Genomic DNA, 17681 nt, shown 5'->3' with positions numbered 1-17681 from the left:
GGATTGTGAGCAGCGCGCTGCTCCCCTCGGCTCACCGCTCCGGACTCACTGGCGCGCTCTACCGCGCACACCCGGCACACACCCACCCACTCCACACCCACGCCGAGCGGAGAGCGAGCGCAGCCGCGCGCAACGTGGGTGCCCCACCTGGGACACGCCGCTCTGCTGCCCCCTTCGGCTGGGTTCCAGAGAAATGCGATTCCTGCGGTCCCGCAAAAGCGATCGCCGGCGGTGTGCCAGGAATGGTGCTCGCCACGGGAAAAATCACCGCGACCAAAATAGATTTAAAAAAATGTCCTGTCCTCGTGAAACTTACATTCTGGTGGAGAAGAGGCAAGCAAATAAGATTATTTTCGAAGAGATCAGTGCTATTGAGACAATAAAACAGGATAATGGGACAGAATGACAAGGAGGAAGTGGGCCGCATTAGATGGAGTTCCTCTCCAATGTAGGTGTTTTGAGCTCATAATAACTATAAAAGGCATGCAACCACAGCAAAATGGGTTGAGGTCTCAGAGGCCCAATGAAGCAACAGAAACCAAGGGTGTCTGTGTGCTGCCCAATACAGTACTGCCTGTTGATGAGTTGAAATGTGGCTAGTTCCAAATGAGGTGTGCAGTAAGTGTGAAATACACATTGGATTCCATGACAGTACTGAAATAAGAATGAAAAATATCTCATAAATACTTTTATATTAACCACGTGTTCAAATGATAGTACTTTGGATATATTGGGTTAAATAAACTATATTATTAAAATTAATTTCACCTTTTACTTTTTAAAATGCAGCTATCTATGTATATAAAAGGCTAAGTGACCATCTGACCAGCAGTAGCTATGATGCTCACTGACCACCTGGGGGCAGACGCTCAATGCAGGAGCTGCCCAGCTGCAGTGACTTGGCAGTGGTGGTTCTCAGGTGATGCACCCCAGAACCAGAGAGGAGGGAGCCCAATTCCTCCTAGGGCCCAGCGATTCCACCCTTGGCTGTGGGTTATGTTGTTGCTGGGGAACTGTCAGCCCCTAATCTGGTTTACTGCCAACCTGCGGTGACGGTAGACACCCTTCGAGCTCTGGCGCTGCCCCAGGTGCACTGGCCAGGGAAAGACCATGGGAGGTTGGCTCCAGGGCGTGTCCAGCCCATCTCACCCAGTCCGGCCTTGCCAGCCACCTTCTAATGAATTTCCTTTCAATGTGCACAAATCCGTGCACCGGGCCACTAGTTAGAAAATATAAAAGGACCAGTGTGGCTTGTGTTATATTTCTGTGGGCTGAGGTAGCCTACACACAGAACCCACATCTAGTTCTCTGTATTTCTTACCCCATGTTCCCACTAAGCCTTTGGGTGTGGGGAACAGAAAGGATGATTCCCCTATAGGAACTGCTAGAGATCCCCAGAGAAAGGCCCCCACAGGGAAATCTGCCTTCCTGCCTAGAACAACAAAAACTGATGCATGAGACCTTTGAGATTTCAGATCCACAGCATTGTTCAAATTACCAGATTTTCTAAAATGGGATAACTTAAACTCTCTTTGGTTCAATAGAAATTTTCAACCTTCGATATTTTGATCTCTTGGGGGGTGGGGTGAGGGAGAGTGATGCTCCTAGGACCTTAGGTCACACCGTTTCTTATCGAACATCTTAATGGCCCACAGGAAGGGCACATTTTCATGAGATAGAATCGAGGAAAAGGTCTACATTAGGAGGTGCTATGAACCCAAGTGGTGGGGTTTGAGAATTAATACAAAAGGATCTTGGGAGGTGAGAAATGCTAAAAAAATAACAAAAAAGCGATTCATCTGGGGCAAATGCAAATGAATACATCTGTCACAGGGAAAATGAAAAACACAGATGTTTGGGAGAAACTTGGAAAGTGTTTATGGATGACTGCTTTATGGATAACATTTTTCCTGCAAAATAAATGTGTTTTTCAAGGCAATGAAAAATATTGGCCCCACTTGGGCACTGGCGTGTCTTCTCTTCTCTATTCGACATGCTGATCACAGGAGATTTTCTGGGGCAATGAAAAAGAGCATGGACTTGGGAAACACAAACTTGGATTAATATTGGTGGAACCATTTAACAGCTGACTGACACTGGGTGTGTCACTTCACTTATTCCTGAGCTTCATGTCTGTGCTAATTTAGGCAAGTGTTTTAGAGAGGAAAATGTGGTAGTTGAAGAATATACCCCAAAACTCAGTCAAGAAGTAGATTCTACTTCCCCTTCCTGTGAATATGAGTTGGCCCTAGTGGCTTGCTTCTAAGAAAATATGATGGAAGTGATGTCCTTCCAAGTCTAGGTCATAAGGTGTCAGAGCTTCTGCCTGTCTGCCTCTCTGTCTCTTTTTCTCTCTCTTGAACCTGCACTTTTCTCGCTCTCCCCACTCCCTCTGGAAGTCGTCAGCTGCCATGGTTACCCAGGGGCTGCCATGTGGAGAGATCACAGACAGAGAGAAGGAAGCCAGCTGTTCCAGCCCTACCCCCCACCCCAGCTATTTGTGTCTTTACAGCCCACGTTCTGTAAGCAGAATAAATGATTGTTACGATTTTAAGTCCTTATTTTGGGGTGGTTTGTTATACTCTAATAGATAACTGATAAGGAAATTACAAAGAGAATAAGAAAACTTAACTTGTAACATGTACCAGGTTCCACGCTGACAATTATTTTCTCATTTAATCCTCAAATAACTCTGTAAATTAGGTTCTACACACACACACACACACACACACACACACACACACACACACACTTTATACTTAACCTTCTTAGTATCAGTTTTATCACCTGAAAAATGGGGACAATAATAGGCCCTTGCATATACCTCAGAGTTGTTGGGAGAATCTAAAGAGATAATGCATGAAACAAGACTCTGTACATTATAAAAATACACAGAATGTCAGTACTATATTTTTCATCATGTTCCAAGCAAGAAGAGCTCTAAGGGACACCTCTCACATGGCAGAGGACAATACAATAGCCCTGAAACTATGAGATTCAAGCTGGAAAGGACTTTCATGAAAATAACTGATGATATAGACAACAGATTATGACAATCATGGTCTAGCTTTGAAAACAGACTCAAATATAAAATTTAGAATATTATTTTATATGTCTTATAAGTCAGGGGAAGAAACCTACTGCTGTAAAACCCAACAAACACCAGAGGCTTGACACACTAAAGGTTTATTTCTTGCTCTCAGCACAGATGTATAGAGGGGTTAGGGAGAGGGCTCCACTCCACGTAGTATTATTCAGGGACTCAGGTTTTGCCTTCTATGGTCTCTCGGTGCATCTGAGTTTCTCAGTTGGTCCTTTTCATCTATTGGCTGATAAGAGAAGGGAGAATCCAAGCCATACTGGTCAGGCTAGAAGTTTAAAGCTTAATTATTTTGGGGGGTAAGGTCTTTTAAGATCAACCAAAGTGAATCACACTAACTCAGTTAACCTTTGGGTTACTTTTTAATAACAGGCCTTTGACTTTTAGTAAAGTTTAATACTTTTAAATGGCTCCATGAGAAAGTTTCTGCACCCATGGTTTTGCTGTTGAAGATATTGACCATTATGCAACCGAGTGCTTCTTGTATAAGCAATCTTATGACTGATTCCAGTTCCTCTCAGTGTTGAGTGCTAAGAGAACTTGCCTCTCTTGACCAAATGTTTTCCTTCCTTCCTTCTTTCCTTCCTTCCTCCCTTCCTTCCTTCCTTCCTTCCTTCCTTTCTTTTTCTTTTTTTTTTTTTTGCCAGATAATGAAAATTATAGAGCTCACTCTGTTCTCCATTTCTCCCTGGATATTCCTCAGAGTTGTTGGAAGAATCTAAAAGATAATGCACAAAACAAGATAATGCGGAAAGCATGTGCCAAGCTCAGAAAGTACAGCCCTCCGAGTGATGTCCATTTACCATGTCCTCTGAATCAATCAATAAGCTTTTATTATCTAGTATATATTAGATGCTAAGGATGCAGAGATAAAAGAAACATTCCCTGCCCTCAAGTAACTCACACTAATGAGGAAGACCAATGAACAAAGAGACAATTCCATTAAAGTGTGATTGTGCCAGATACAATCCATTTGCTTCTCTAGATTACTATCTACCCTTCACCCTGACAATCAGCAGGCTGAGCTGTAAGAGTTTTTAAACTCACTTCCTTGTCCTCAGGCTTCTGGTCCATTTGGCCAGTGAGGAATTTTGGCATGAGTTCCAGTAGAAGGGAGGCAAATAAGGCCAGGATAGTTATTCTCTTGCTTTTCTCTCTGTAAGGTTGCCTCAATTACTATCAAGCAAAAGTCACCATGCCTCACCAGGTAATTTTTTTCCACCTGATTTCTTTGTCCAGGCTTTTTAAACCACTCTCTCTCCTTGTCTCTTTGGACTTAGAGTTGGTGCCAGCTCCACTGTTACTAACCTGTGTTCCTCTCCCATCTCTTATGGTTCCCCTGACCTCCTTGAATCATCCTCATTGGAATATGCCATCTCTTTCCTCTGGGACCCTGCTTGATAGCGTAAGAGAGAGGAATCTCAGCCTGCTGTGGAAACACAAAGGTCCGAACACTTAATTCAGATAAAGGCCAGGGATGGGGGGTAACCATAGGAGTGAGCCTAGGGTTTCAGAAAAAGTTTCCTAGAGGAGCTGACATCCCAGTAAAAAACATGAAAGAAGAGTAAGAGCAGAAAAAATGGTGGATGATGGGATGGTAAGTTTGGGAGATCCGGAGAGCATTCTAGACAGAGGAAAAGAGTGAGACAAAAACCACAGACGTGAAAAAGATAATGGCTCATTCAGGCATCAATAAGTAGTAACAGGTCACATAATGAAATGGCAAGAAGTAAGAATAGAGAGGGGATGGGTCTTTCCCACCATACTCAGGGCTTGGAGAAGAGTGGAAAGGTAAACCAAGCTGGATCTTGACAGTCTTGTCCATTATGCTCAACACTTGGGTCTTCACCCTGAAGACTCTTTGATACTCAGGGTTGATTAATTTGGCACATCCTCAGAGATGGAGGGTAGAGAAAAACTATAAGATACTTTAAGGAAGAAAAAATTGTAGGACTTGGTATTTAAGAAAAGGGACAGAGGCCAGGCACTATCCAAAGTTTTAGTTGAGTGGTTAGGTAGATATTGCTGCCGTGTAGACTGAAATACAGATGGGCAAGCTGTTTGGGGGAGACAAAATGCCTTGGAGATCTGAAATTTGAGGGCATCTAGATGACGTCAAAGTGTAGATGGGTACCTATGGGATAGACTGGGGTGATTGTGGTGTACACCAGGGCCCCCTCGAGCATGAGGGAGATGAGGTCACCTAGGAACAGGATACAAGACTGAAAAGAGGAGCACTAGGGGGCAGAACTCGTGGGAACAGAAGCATATTAACCTAAGCAAATACGGAGGAAAGTATGCCTGGCCAATAGCTATAGATGGCCAATTAATCTTGTGAGCAGCTATGGTTTGTTTGTATTTCTTGGGGCTAGAATGGGCACCACTAAAGGGTGGTGAATTAAAACCTTGTCAATATTGAGTGCCTCATATGCCTCCTGTATATATATATTACATCACGAATATGTGTTGGCCTCTCAGCTTAGTAGGTGATTAACTTCTTTATCTATGCTTAACACATCTTGTGGGTTTCACCCATCCCTTTTATTTTCTTGTTTTCTACAGCAAAATGTAATATTCACAAACAAAATAGCAAATGCACATTACAGACCTTCTTCTGAGCTGTGAGTTATTTAAAGCACCCCTCGGACCTCTTTTACCACCATTGCTCCAAAAATACAGCTTTTTGTAGCAAATGGGGGAAAGATTAGGGCTTACATTACCTGCCTGGCCCTCTGAACTAGCAGATTGTGACGCCAAGTTGAAGACCCCATGGCATGGACCTTGCCTAACTCTCTTTCCCTCTGACTGGGTTTCTTTCCAGTTTTCACTTATTGGGCCTCGTGGCATTGAATGTATCTCTAACCCTCATTAAATCCTTTGTAAAAATAAGCGGGGGGTAAATAAAGACATACAAATCACTGACCAGTATTTGAAAGACCAGAGGAGATTGTAAGTATCTCGGGTTACAGGTTTACTTTTAACTTTAGTCTGATTTCTTTTAATGCCTGGCCCGATTTCTTTTAGGTTCTGACACTACCTGAAGCGAAGAATTGGTAGCACTGAACAGCACTTATAAAACTCATGGCCCAGAACATCAGCCGGGTTCCTAACTAAAGGTACACAGAGTTGCCTCTAGGCAGTGTAGACGTCACTCATTTTGCTGGTAATGCCAATTAGCACTCTTGTAACCTATACCCTTCCTCCCCACAGGGCTTCCCGCTATTGGATGTTAAGCGCCATTAGCTACCGGACTCTGTTTCCCTTTGAGATACATAGATTTGATGGGGAAGGAGAAGAGTGAAACATTCAAAAGAGTTTCTGTTTTGTCAAATTTAAAGCGAGACAGAAACAATCACCCAGAAAGAAGCACTCAACATTATTCATCCATTAGAATTGGATGCACAAATCACAATTACAGATAACATCTGAACTTACAGCCACACTGATGGAGTGATGAAGTTATTTTCTGTTGCTTCCAACTTTTTTTTCTCTGTGGTGACTAATGAACCTCGTTAGAACCATCCAGACTTAATACCAGTGATTTCTATTTTTTTTTCAGCAAAATTCATGGTAAAAATATTTTCAGTTGGTATCAAAATTCATCTTTTAAGGGCAGATAGGTATTAAGTTTTACAGAAAATTCAATATCAGTGAAAGCCTTTAGGTAGGTGCCTTGGCATGGTTTTGTGAACTGCAAAGTCCCATTACTCAAGCCAGTGAAGTGATTTACAGCTTTATTCATAGCAGGATGTATAGAAATATTGTTTTTTAAAAAAGATTAACTTTCCATAAATTCTTCCAGGAGGTTTTGTCAGTTTGAAGATTTGCAAATAGAGCAATAATCTTTGACCCTTTCAATGCTGTAGTCTCATAAATTTACACACCTATAAAATTGGTGATTTTTGCTTATCTAGACTCAATAAGTCCAATATTTTTGCTTTTCTAGATTCAATATACTCTTTAAAAAATTATATGAGAAAATTGGCAATTTTATTTCTTGCTTAAACATTTTCTGGAATTTTTCTCTTAATTTTAAGAGATTCTGAGTTGATAAGAATTTCTGAGGAAATACCTCTCAAGAACACTATATTGGGTTGTAAAGTATATGATTATCTAAATACTATGCTGTATACCTGAAACCAATACAAAATAATATTGAAAGGAGACAAAAATTGAAAAATAAAATAAATTAAGTTTAATAACAGAATGGTGGTTACAAGAGGAGAAAGAGGTTGAGGAGAGGGTGCAATGGGTAAAGGGCTCTCATCTATATATATAAAAGGTTAATATGCTAAGTGTTCAATCACCTGACCAGTCGCTATAATGCACACTGACCACGAGGGGGCAGACCCTCAACGCAGGAGTGGCCAAGCTGCAGGAACTTGGCAGAGGCGTTTCTCAGGTGATGCACCCCAAAACCAGAGATGAGGGAGCCCAATTCCTCGCAGGGCCGGGCGATTCCACCTTTGGCCATGGGTTATGTTGTTGCTGGGGCTCTGTCGGCCCCCAATCTGGTTTACTGCACACTTGTGTTTGTGTTCCACACCCTGTATGACAGCAACTTTGCAGAGTGCTCTCTCGCACTCCGGGATCCCTCAGGAGATGTCAGAGAGCTGGTTTCGGTCCCATCCCCAGAGGCCAGGCCTAGGGACCCTACCTGCTGGAGGGACCCGGCTCACTCTGCAGACACAGGGGAGGGACCGCAGGAGATTGGCTCCAGGGTGTGTCTGGCCCATCTCACCCAGTCCCACCCCGCCAGCCACTTTCTAATTAATTTCCTTTCAATGTGCATGAATCTGTGCACCGGGTCACTAGTATATTATAATGGAAGGAAACTAACTTCGAGTAGGGAACAGGCAATAGAGCACACAGATGTCAAATTAAAATGTTATACATGTAAAGAGTATATCCTGTTATTAACCAATGCTACCCCCAAAAATTTAATTTAAAAAGAATACTATAGCCCAACTGGCATGGTTCAGTGGTTGAGTGTTGACCTATGAACCAGGAGGTCACAGTTCAATTCTCAGTCAGGGCACATGCCCAAGTTGCAGGCTTGATCCCCAGAGTGGGGCCTGCAGGAGGCAGCGATCAATGATTCTCTCTCATCATTGATCTCTCTCTCTTTCTCTCTCTCACTCTTGCCCCCCCTTCATCTCTGAAATAAATAAAAATGTATTAAAAGAAAAAAGAACACTATTCTGGGTTTATGCTACTGTAGAAATTCAGACTTACATCTGATAGGTTAATGTTCCTCATTCATTTAATCATTTATTGAGTGATAAGGACAATGGTGAATAAGATAGATCCAAGGAGTTTATGATTTAGAAGTAGGCACATTTTGTATTTCTTTACAGTCTTCTCAAATAAAAGATCTACTTGTTGTTTTTTCTGAAATGTCTTGTTTAAGTTTCCCAGAAGACATTCTCCAATTGGAGCTCTGCAACCACAATCAACAAAAGTACTTCCTGACCAAGATTACTGAAAAAGGCCTAATAAATGAAAACGCATTGCTCACCTCTTCCGCATACCTCTACTCCACTCCCTCACCAGCATTTGGTGTTGTCACTGCGTTGGCCATTCAAATAGGTGTGTAGTGGCACCTCGTTGTTGTTTTAATTTGCATTTCCCTGATGACATATGATGTGGACATCTTTTTATATGCTTATTTGCCATCTATGTATCTTCTTTGGTGAAGTGTCTGTTAAGGTCTGTTGCCCATTTCTAAAAATCTGGTTGCTTGTTGGTTTTTGTTTGTTTGTTTTGTGGATTACTGTTTCCCTGTCTGTGTTCCATGGAATTTAGTTCCTTGACATGTGTATTCTGTGGGAAAGAGAGGTCTATAGTCAGATGACCTTGGGGAATTTAAAAATAAGCAGAGTTGCCCTAGCCAGTTTGGCTCAGTGGATAGAGCGTCAGCCTGTGGACTGAAGGGTCCCAAGTTTGATTCAGGTCAAGGGCACATGCCTTGGTTGAGGACTCGTCCCTGGTAGGGAACATATAAGAGGCAGTCGGTCAATGATTCTCTCTCATTATTGATGTTTCTGTCTCTCCCTCTCCGAAATCAATAAAAATATATTAAAAATAAAATAAGCAGAGCTAAATGGTTTTGCTTCAGCACAACTTCTCAGACCTTTAATATCCTAATGTATGGGTGGTGTTCCAAGTCCAGAATTTGGTGAGCCAGGTTATTGGACCCCATTTCACCAGGACCATGAGAACAGCTGGGAACACTAGGTGTTGGCAAACTACTTTTTGTGTCTTTCAGTTCCATTGTTCTGCATAAAACCATATGGACACACTTCTATTTATGTGCTATTTCTAAGTGAAGTTAGGTGGATATAAATATAGGTTATGCCACTCTCTCAAAATTATGCCTGTATGTACCAGAGTAGTCCCAAATTTGGAAACTTACTGTTAAAAGTATTAACCATTCCTGATGTCCTGTTTCCTCCATGAAAATTTCCCTAATATTTACGGTCTACATTGGTTTTTCTTCTCTAAACTACTTTGACCTTTCGCTCCTTCTATGCAATTTACCCCCATAAATGTGTTCCCTTGTATAGTCTTCATTATTCTATGTTCCATGATCTCATCTTTCAATACAGAGTTTGCTTCTTGTATTTGAGTGTTCTACACATGGCTTTTAATTAAAACTGTCAGATAGTTGTTTCTTTTCTAGGGTTGCCTGCCTGCCTTCTTTCCTTCCCCATACCCTTCCTTCTTCCTTCCTTCCTTCCTTCCTTCCTTCCTTCCTTCCTTCCTTCCTTCCTTCCTTCCCTCCCCCCTTCCCCTCCCTCTCTTTCCTCCCTTCCCTCCCTCTCCCCTCCCTCTCTCTCTCCTACTTTTCCTTCTTTCATTTTGATTAAATATATTGTAATTGGCCCTAACTGGTTTGACTCAGTGGATAGAGCATCCGCCTGCAGACTGAGTGGTCCCAGGTTTGATTCCGGTCAAGGGCATGTACCTGGGTTGCGGGCACATCCCCAGTAGGGGGCGTGCAAGAGGCAGCTGAATCGATGTTTCTCTCTCATCGATGTTTCTAACTCTGTATCCCTCTCCCTTCCTCTCTGTAAAAAATCAGTAAAAGATATTTAAAAAATATATGTTAATTGAAAGCATAACAGTTCTGTTTTCAAAGTGGATCACAATACTGCTAAATTACATCAGCTGGCTTCTTCTAATATGTACTGTGAGCTGTTTAAGCACATGAACGCACAGGTGTCCATAAGTGCAAACTTTACAGCACCTTTAAATTATGCTTTGTGGCCATCTTTCCAAACACCCATAGCTTGTACATCTGCCAAAAAGCAGAGCAAAATGTACTTAATGATGACTAAGTGCATTGTATTTTGACAGTGGAATAAACCATTTTAAAATATGATTGCAACAGGACAGACGTATAAGCAGCATTGCAAATATTTAACATATCACGGCCTGCCCTTGGAGGGATTTGTGGTGTTAAATAGGATTAGTCAGGCTGATTTCTCAGTATTCCGATTACAATGCAGAGGCAACCAAATATTTGTTAAAATCTGTCATGAGGGAAACCCAGAGCTTTCAATCTTCCAACTAGAAAGATCTGGAAGTTTTGCACAAATGCGTCACCTAGAAACGGGAGCAACCCAAATACCTGAATTGAAAATGATTCACCTGACTGGGAAAAACCCAACACATGCTTTTACCAGGAATAATCATTTTTAAAAGGAATTGCAAAATGTACTAACCATCATTCAACTGGGCATTTAAAACAAGTAAATCTCATATAAACTGTTTTAAAACAAACGAATTGCAGGATTTTATCCAGAGTGGAATCAAGAGTGCTTTTGAAATTCTTGAAGGTGAGTACTGCTGGGATGTCAGCAAACATACCACATATTACATTTAATATATAGTATAAGCATCTTCTTAAAATCTCTGCAGTATGGCTGAATTAGCTGTCAGAGAAACCACAGAATTCACACCCTCTTCAGTTGCTGCTACCATAGTTTTCTTTAAAATAATTGGTCACGCCCAGCTAGGGTTGGCTCAGTTGGTTGAGTGTCATCCTGTGCACCAAAAGGTTGCTGTTCAATTTCCAGTCAGGGCACATTCTTGGGTTGTAGGGGCACATCCGGGGAGGATGGTGGGAGAAATGGCAGCTGATCGATGTTTCCTTCTCTCTCTCTCTTCCTTCCTCTCTCTAAAAATTCAATAGAAACATATTCTCAGGTGAGGATTAAAAATAAAATAATTGTTCACAGTTTTGTGTTGAAGGACAATTTCAAGTGTAAGGATGCTCAAGATACTGCCTCCCACCCCTCCAAAGCTTTTCATCGACTTACTGAAAACATGATGTTTATCCTGGAGCAAGGCCATTAATTAGGTACTGTACCTGAAAATAGACAGCAAGATGCTGCCCTGTGCAAGGACATCCCTCAGCAGTTATAAGCATGCAAATAACTGAATAAAGCATTTGTTAATTGGCATTGAAGGGCTATGCTTCGCCTGTTAAAATAATAAGGATGTGACCTCAAAGAGCCACTTGTGAGCAGCTGGCAATGGCAATTTCAGTCAGCCTCTCAGGTTGTGTGTATATGGTTTTCCATTGTCCCGCCTTCTTTGTCTACAGCCACTCAATCCAGCCTACAGCCATGGGTGGTGGTCAACCCTTCATTTTAATAGGCAAGCCTGTGCATCACCGTTTACCTTAGTTTAGGCTTTGGTCCCACAATGCACCTCTTGCAGAGTCATGTTTGATCGACAGTTACGACTGCTGAGAGCTTCTCTTTTGCTGTTATATGTTTTCTTGCACAAAACACGTATTTCAGTCCCACAGGCCAGACACGAGGAGCGACTTCCTTGGAGCTGAGGTTGCTGCTGACAGTGCTGTGGCTGGTTTGGTTAAACATTAAAGTAATGACATGACCTCGCCATCTGCACAGTTTGGGCGAGTCTTCCCCCAAAATGGTGATGTCCTTTAATATTGTGAATGAGAAAGTGAAGGGTAAGAGGATGAAAGGACTACTAGCGGCATCTTCCTGGGCAAGGATGGTCCCTGGGCCAAGGAAATCTGAAGTGGCTCAGCCACCTCAGTGCAGAAGTGGCTCATAACTCAAGAGGCTTGAGAGGGGGCTTCGGGTGGGGTGGGGGTGGGGGAGAGGGAGAGAGAGAGGGCAGCAGGGCATGGGCCTCATGTCGTACCTCAAGTCCTTACATAGCCACATGTTGGCACCTCTTCTATCTGAGTTGGCCGTGTCAAAGGCTGGCCTTGAATCTAGTTGGTGCTCTGTTCGGAAGCACAGATTCATCTTGCAGGCCCCAGATACGCCCTCCCCTTGCTTTTCAGATGGGAGTCGGGCCCTGAACCCGATCTTGGAATGGCAGCTCTGACACCCTCATCTGATCTTGCAAGGCCCCGCTCCCAGGAGAGGAGCATGTTCACGGTCCTGGGATGGTGTTGGGATGTGCCCCCACAGGGTCCCCTTTAGGAATGAAGGACTAATGGTTCCAGCTGCTGGGGGTGCTCCTGGCAGAAAGCTCTTAGCTGCCAGCCCACTGGGGGACTCCTGGTCCTCGCTGGGGTGAACAGCATCCAGTGACTGCCGGAGATGGGGCACAAAGACCCATTCACCCTTTGCAGGAACTTGGGACCACTCTGAATGGTTATCCCAGTGTCAGACCTCCTGGTGGAATTTTCTATGGCCTTTGGCTGCTCAGCTTCACCCCTGGCCCAGTTTTATTTCCTGCCCTTTCTTTCTTCAGGTGTTGATCCCTAAAGCAACCGACCCCCTGCAGGCTTATCTCCTCAGCTCAGAATCCCAGGAATCCAGCCTGCCCACACCTCTGTACCTGGGCCTCCAGGACTTCAGAAATGACAACCTCTGCTCATCTGGTTTTACATGTTCAGAGTCACCTGGATTCTCTGGCAGGGCTCTGCACCCTGTTTCCAAGTATTTCTTTTCTTTCTTTTTAAAAATATATGTTTATTGACTTTCAGAGAGGAAGGGAGAAGGAGAGAAAGATGGAAACATCAATGATGAGAGAGAATCATTGATTGGCTGCCTCCTGCACGCCCCCCAGTGGGAATCGACCCCACAACCCAGGCATGTGCTCTGACAGGAAATTGAACTGTGATCTCCTGGTTCATAGGTTGATGCTCAACTACTGAGCCATGCTGGCCAGGCTCCGAGTATTTCTTGAAATGAGACTGAGTTCTGCAGCTTTAAATATGTGGAAGAGGTATGTTTATAAAGGTTTTATATATAAGCTTAAGGAAGCATCTTCACCCCCCCACCCCCCGGGCATGAAAGCAGAGATTATATTTCTATGCCTGAGAGATCTTGATGCTGTATTACAGCTCTTTGTTGTTATATTGTCCCAGTTTCCTTCCAGTTATACTTAGAACCCACTGCCTTTTCTGGAGGGACAAGATGATCCACCTCCGTTGACTTTTAGCAGCTCCTGCTCTGCCTGGCTGCTCTGGTTAACGAGCATTCTCAAGTTCAGGAGATATGAGATAAAATACCATATGAAGAGATGGAATAAAATAGATTGCACAACAGCAAAACTGCACTGACCACAGTTTTATCTTTTCTAAAATGATCCAGAAGGTGCCATGAGTTCTTGAAGAATTACGAGCATCTTTTATAGAAGTCCGACTAACAGAGATTCAGAGGTGCTGAGAGATCACTAAAACCTGCTGCAATGCCACGTAGAAAGTGAATGTCTGCTACCTTGGTGTTCTTGTCTCTGTGTTTAACTTGGGCATGAAGTGCAGAGAAATTGGCTAACTGGATAAATGGTTCTAGTTTGACCCAAAACTTTCGTGGATCTGGGTATGCCACTTGGCCACTTTAGACCTCTGTTGTCACTTTGGTAAAAACGGGGAGTTAGGTTGAGTGTTGCTATGGACTAAATAATTGTACTCCTTCCCGAATGTGTATGTTGAATCCTCATGCCCAGGTGATGGTATTAGGAGGTGGGGGCCTTTGGGAGATGATTAGTTTATAGGGTGGAACCCTCATGAATAGGATTCGTGTTCCGATAAAAGAGATCTGGGAGAACTTCCTCTCCTTCCACTGCGTGAGGACACAGTAAAAAGGTGGCGTTCTGTAACCTGCAAGACGGCTGTCACCAGAACCCCACCACCACCCTGGCGCCCTGATCTTGGGCTCCCAGCCCCCAGAACTGTGAGCAATACATGTCTGTTGTTCATAAGCCGTCCAGTCTACAGTATTTTGTTACAGCAGCCCGAACAGACTGAAACAGTTGTCAGGCTCTAGATCTACCATTTCTCCCCAAGTTTGCTACATCAGAAAAATCCTATTAGGGTCCTTAAGGTCCGGTGATTTGGGTGAAGGGTTTCCCAAAGTCTTCACCTTCCATGTTATTCTCAGGAAGAGATTCATGGCTCACCTCTTTGCCGGCATCTCCCCTGAATGATGGATAAAACCACCTACTGAACCACAGTGTTTCCCCTCGGAGTGTTTGTGTGTATTTGTTCTGCCATAGAATGTTGTTTTGAACTCCCAAGAAGGAAAAGTAAAACAAGAAAATAAAATCTCATTATTTTTTAGTGGGAGTTGTTCACGTTACAAACACAGATGGTTTCTACAGTTAGATGCTGCATCTTAAATCTCAACTCCATCCCTATATAGTAAACACAGGCCAGTTACTGATGTCAGCTACACCTCAATTTTCTCCCGAGGAAAACATGGACATATATTGAATGTTAACTGTAATTGAAAAATAAATATTTTTTTTAAGATTAAAAAAATGGGGACAACAATTAGTATCTACCTTATAGGGTTGATATGAGTTTTAAATGTGTGTATAGCTTTGTGCCTGGCACATAGTAGGGCTCAATGGATATATATTTTACTTTTATTATTTGATCTGTGATATCATAGCCATCACATAAAATTATGAGAAGCTGGCTGATTACTATGATAGAGATATAATTACAATGAAAATAGTACTTACAATTAAAGGGCATCATTTAGTCTTAGACAATACCTAAATCAGTTCCTCTCATGTTAGCAATATGACCTGGCATTGACTCTAATATAATGGTCTGAAAAAAAGGATAACAATTGAATAGATAACAATTTATGAGTTCAAATTCAGTCCTCAGAAAAAATAGAATAGTACAGATTTCTCACATACTCTACGTTCTGAGGAGAGAGAAAATAACTCCGAGAGGAAAAAGGACAAAATAGTGTAGGAGTGCTTCAAAGTGGGCTAGGAAAGAAAAGTTTCCTGGATGCTCCTTTGAAGTTCGATCGAAATGAGTCTGTTTCCTACCCAAGAAACGGAGGCATGGTTTGCAGTGTATGTTAAATTTCTGCTAAAAATATGTAGCTCAGAGAAAGCCAAGAAAATATTTTCATGGAAGAGAAGCCAACTTTGCTGTTGTTGTGTGAGTGGCAATGCTGTTTTTATTCTTGCCAACCAATAACCAAAACCTGGAGTCTCAATACACATTCCCATTCAATGACTATAACCTTATCTCTGGTCTTCAGGGAGATTCATGTTAAAAGTAGCAGGATTTCTGAGGAGGAATGATTTTTTTCTCCAGCTGAGGTATGTATTTCCCTGATGGATAATCATGAAGTTATGTTCAATGTTCTACCAACACTTCTTTCCACTTTAATTTAAGCCCCACTCTTCTTGTTGGTCACATATGAATATAAACCAGACCACTTGACTCATTCTCCCTGTATAATTGGAGCTGGGGTGGATCCCTTGTATAATGGGTGCAGTGGAATGATCAGAGCACATGTTCAGAATCAGATACGCGAGGCTCTAATTGTGCTGCCACCTTGTACTCCAAGACTCAGTTTCCTCCTTTGTCCAATGTGAGTAATAATAATAATAATAATAACACCTATCTCATGGGACTCTTGTGAGAATTGATGAGGTCATGTATGGGTATGAGTTCATTTGAGAGGTGGCATAAGTAGTGGTTAAGGCTCTGAAGACTTCAGTTGCCAGAATCTGAGTCCCATCTCCATCACTTTATAGTTGTACTAGAGGCCCAATGCACAAAATTCGTGCAAGGGGCTCAGCCCTCACAGCCGCCGAGTCATCCGGGAGGTCGTTTGGCTGTCCGGTTTAATTACCAGGAGCATATTATGCTTTTATTATTATAGATGGTATTAAAGACACTGGGGTTGGGGGCTTCATCAATAAAATGGGGATGTTAACCTAAAAATAAAAGACCAAAGCTAGCCAGTAGGCATTTATTTGAGATTAAAAAAAGAAGAAGAAGAATAGCTATTTGGGAAGCACTGATTTAGGCAGAAGTCCAAATGGTATTCCAATTGGGAGACAAAGGCAAGGGGATTTATGAGAAAGGGAAGAGGAGCAAAGGCATTTCTGTTGGTGCAGATAAGCTAACACAGTGACATTAATTCTAAAGAATGTTTTTAATTTTCAATCTGATAGTTACAATATCTGTTTTCTTGTTATCTTTGCAAATAGTGCTTTGGGACATCATGTTGCTTTAGGCCCAGTCCAAAGGTTATTTTGCTCTCTTTTAACATTCCAGAGATTTGAGGCCTCAGACATGAAAGGCAGTTCCTCTGGCATGGCAGCTCCAACTCCAAATTTTAAACTGGCCCCTTTTAGATATATTTTTTGTACAGAGATGATGATACTTGATACCCCCCAACAGGGTGAGTCGAGATGATTAAATGAAATATTACATGACAACAACTAATATGTGCTAGTATTATTTCTTTTTGATCTTCTCTATTGAGACATCCATATGTCTTTAGTTTTTATCATGAGGATTATTTTTTTACCCCCTGAAAGCGTCTTAATTTTTCATTCTTCTGAACTCCTGTAGTAATTTCTCGTACCTCTCCTAGAGCACTTATCTCACAGGATAGTTCGTTTTATGTGTCAACGTGGCCGGATATAGTTAATCAGTCAAACACAAATCTACGTGTTGTATGAAGGCATTTGCGGGTGTGGCTAACATCTGTACTCAGCTGGCTTCCGGTCACTGATACTGCCCTGGATCGTGTGGGTGGACCTCATCCAGCCGTTGAGGCCTGAGGAGAAAAAAACGAGGTTTCTTGGAAAAGAAGAAATCCTGCCTCCAGACTGCAGCACCAACTCCTGCCTGAGTTGCCAACCTGCCAGCCTGCCCTACTTACAGACTTGCCAGTCCCCATGCCACCCTGCAAATAAAACATAAATCTCTCCATTTCTCTCTGTCTGTCTCTCTCTCTCTCTCATATATATCTCCTATCTAATAAAAGACAAAAAGGGTAATTAACCATACCTCCGCTACACCTCCCATTGGCTAATCAGCTAGATATGCAAATTAACTGTCAACAAAGATGGCAGCTGGCAGCCACGCAGCGGAAGCAAACATGAGGTTTGCTTGCTCCAGTGATGGAGGAAGCCAAGGTTCCCCGCCTGCCGCGGCCTGCTCTAAGCTCTGAAAGCAACAAAGTTTCAATTATAGAAGCCAAACAAACCCCAGATACCTGCTTTCAGTTGGCCTAGGCCTCAGAGCTGGGAGTGCCAGTGACGGCAACAATGTTTCAATTATAGAAGGTAAATAAACCCCAGAGTAGTAAAAAAACAT

Source organism: Myotis davidii, unplaced genomic scaffold (assembly GCF_000327345.1).
Source record: "Myotis davidii unplaced genomic scaffold, ASM32734v1 scaffold556, whole genome shotgun sequence".
In the NCBI taxonomy this organism is placed as follows: Eukaryota; Metazoa; Chordata; class Mammalia; order Chiroptera; family Vespertilionidae; genus Myotis; species Myotis davidii.
Note: the sequence above shows the minus strand (reverse complement) of the source record.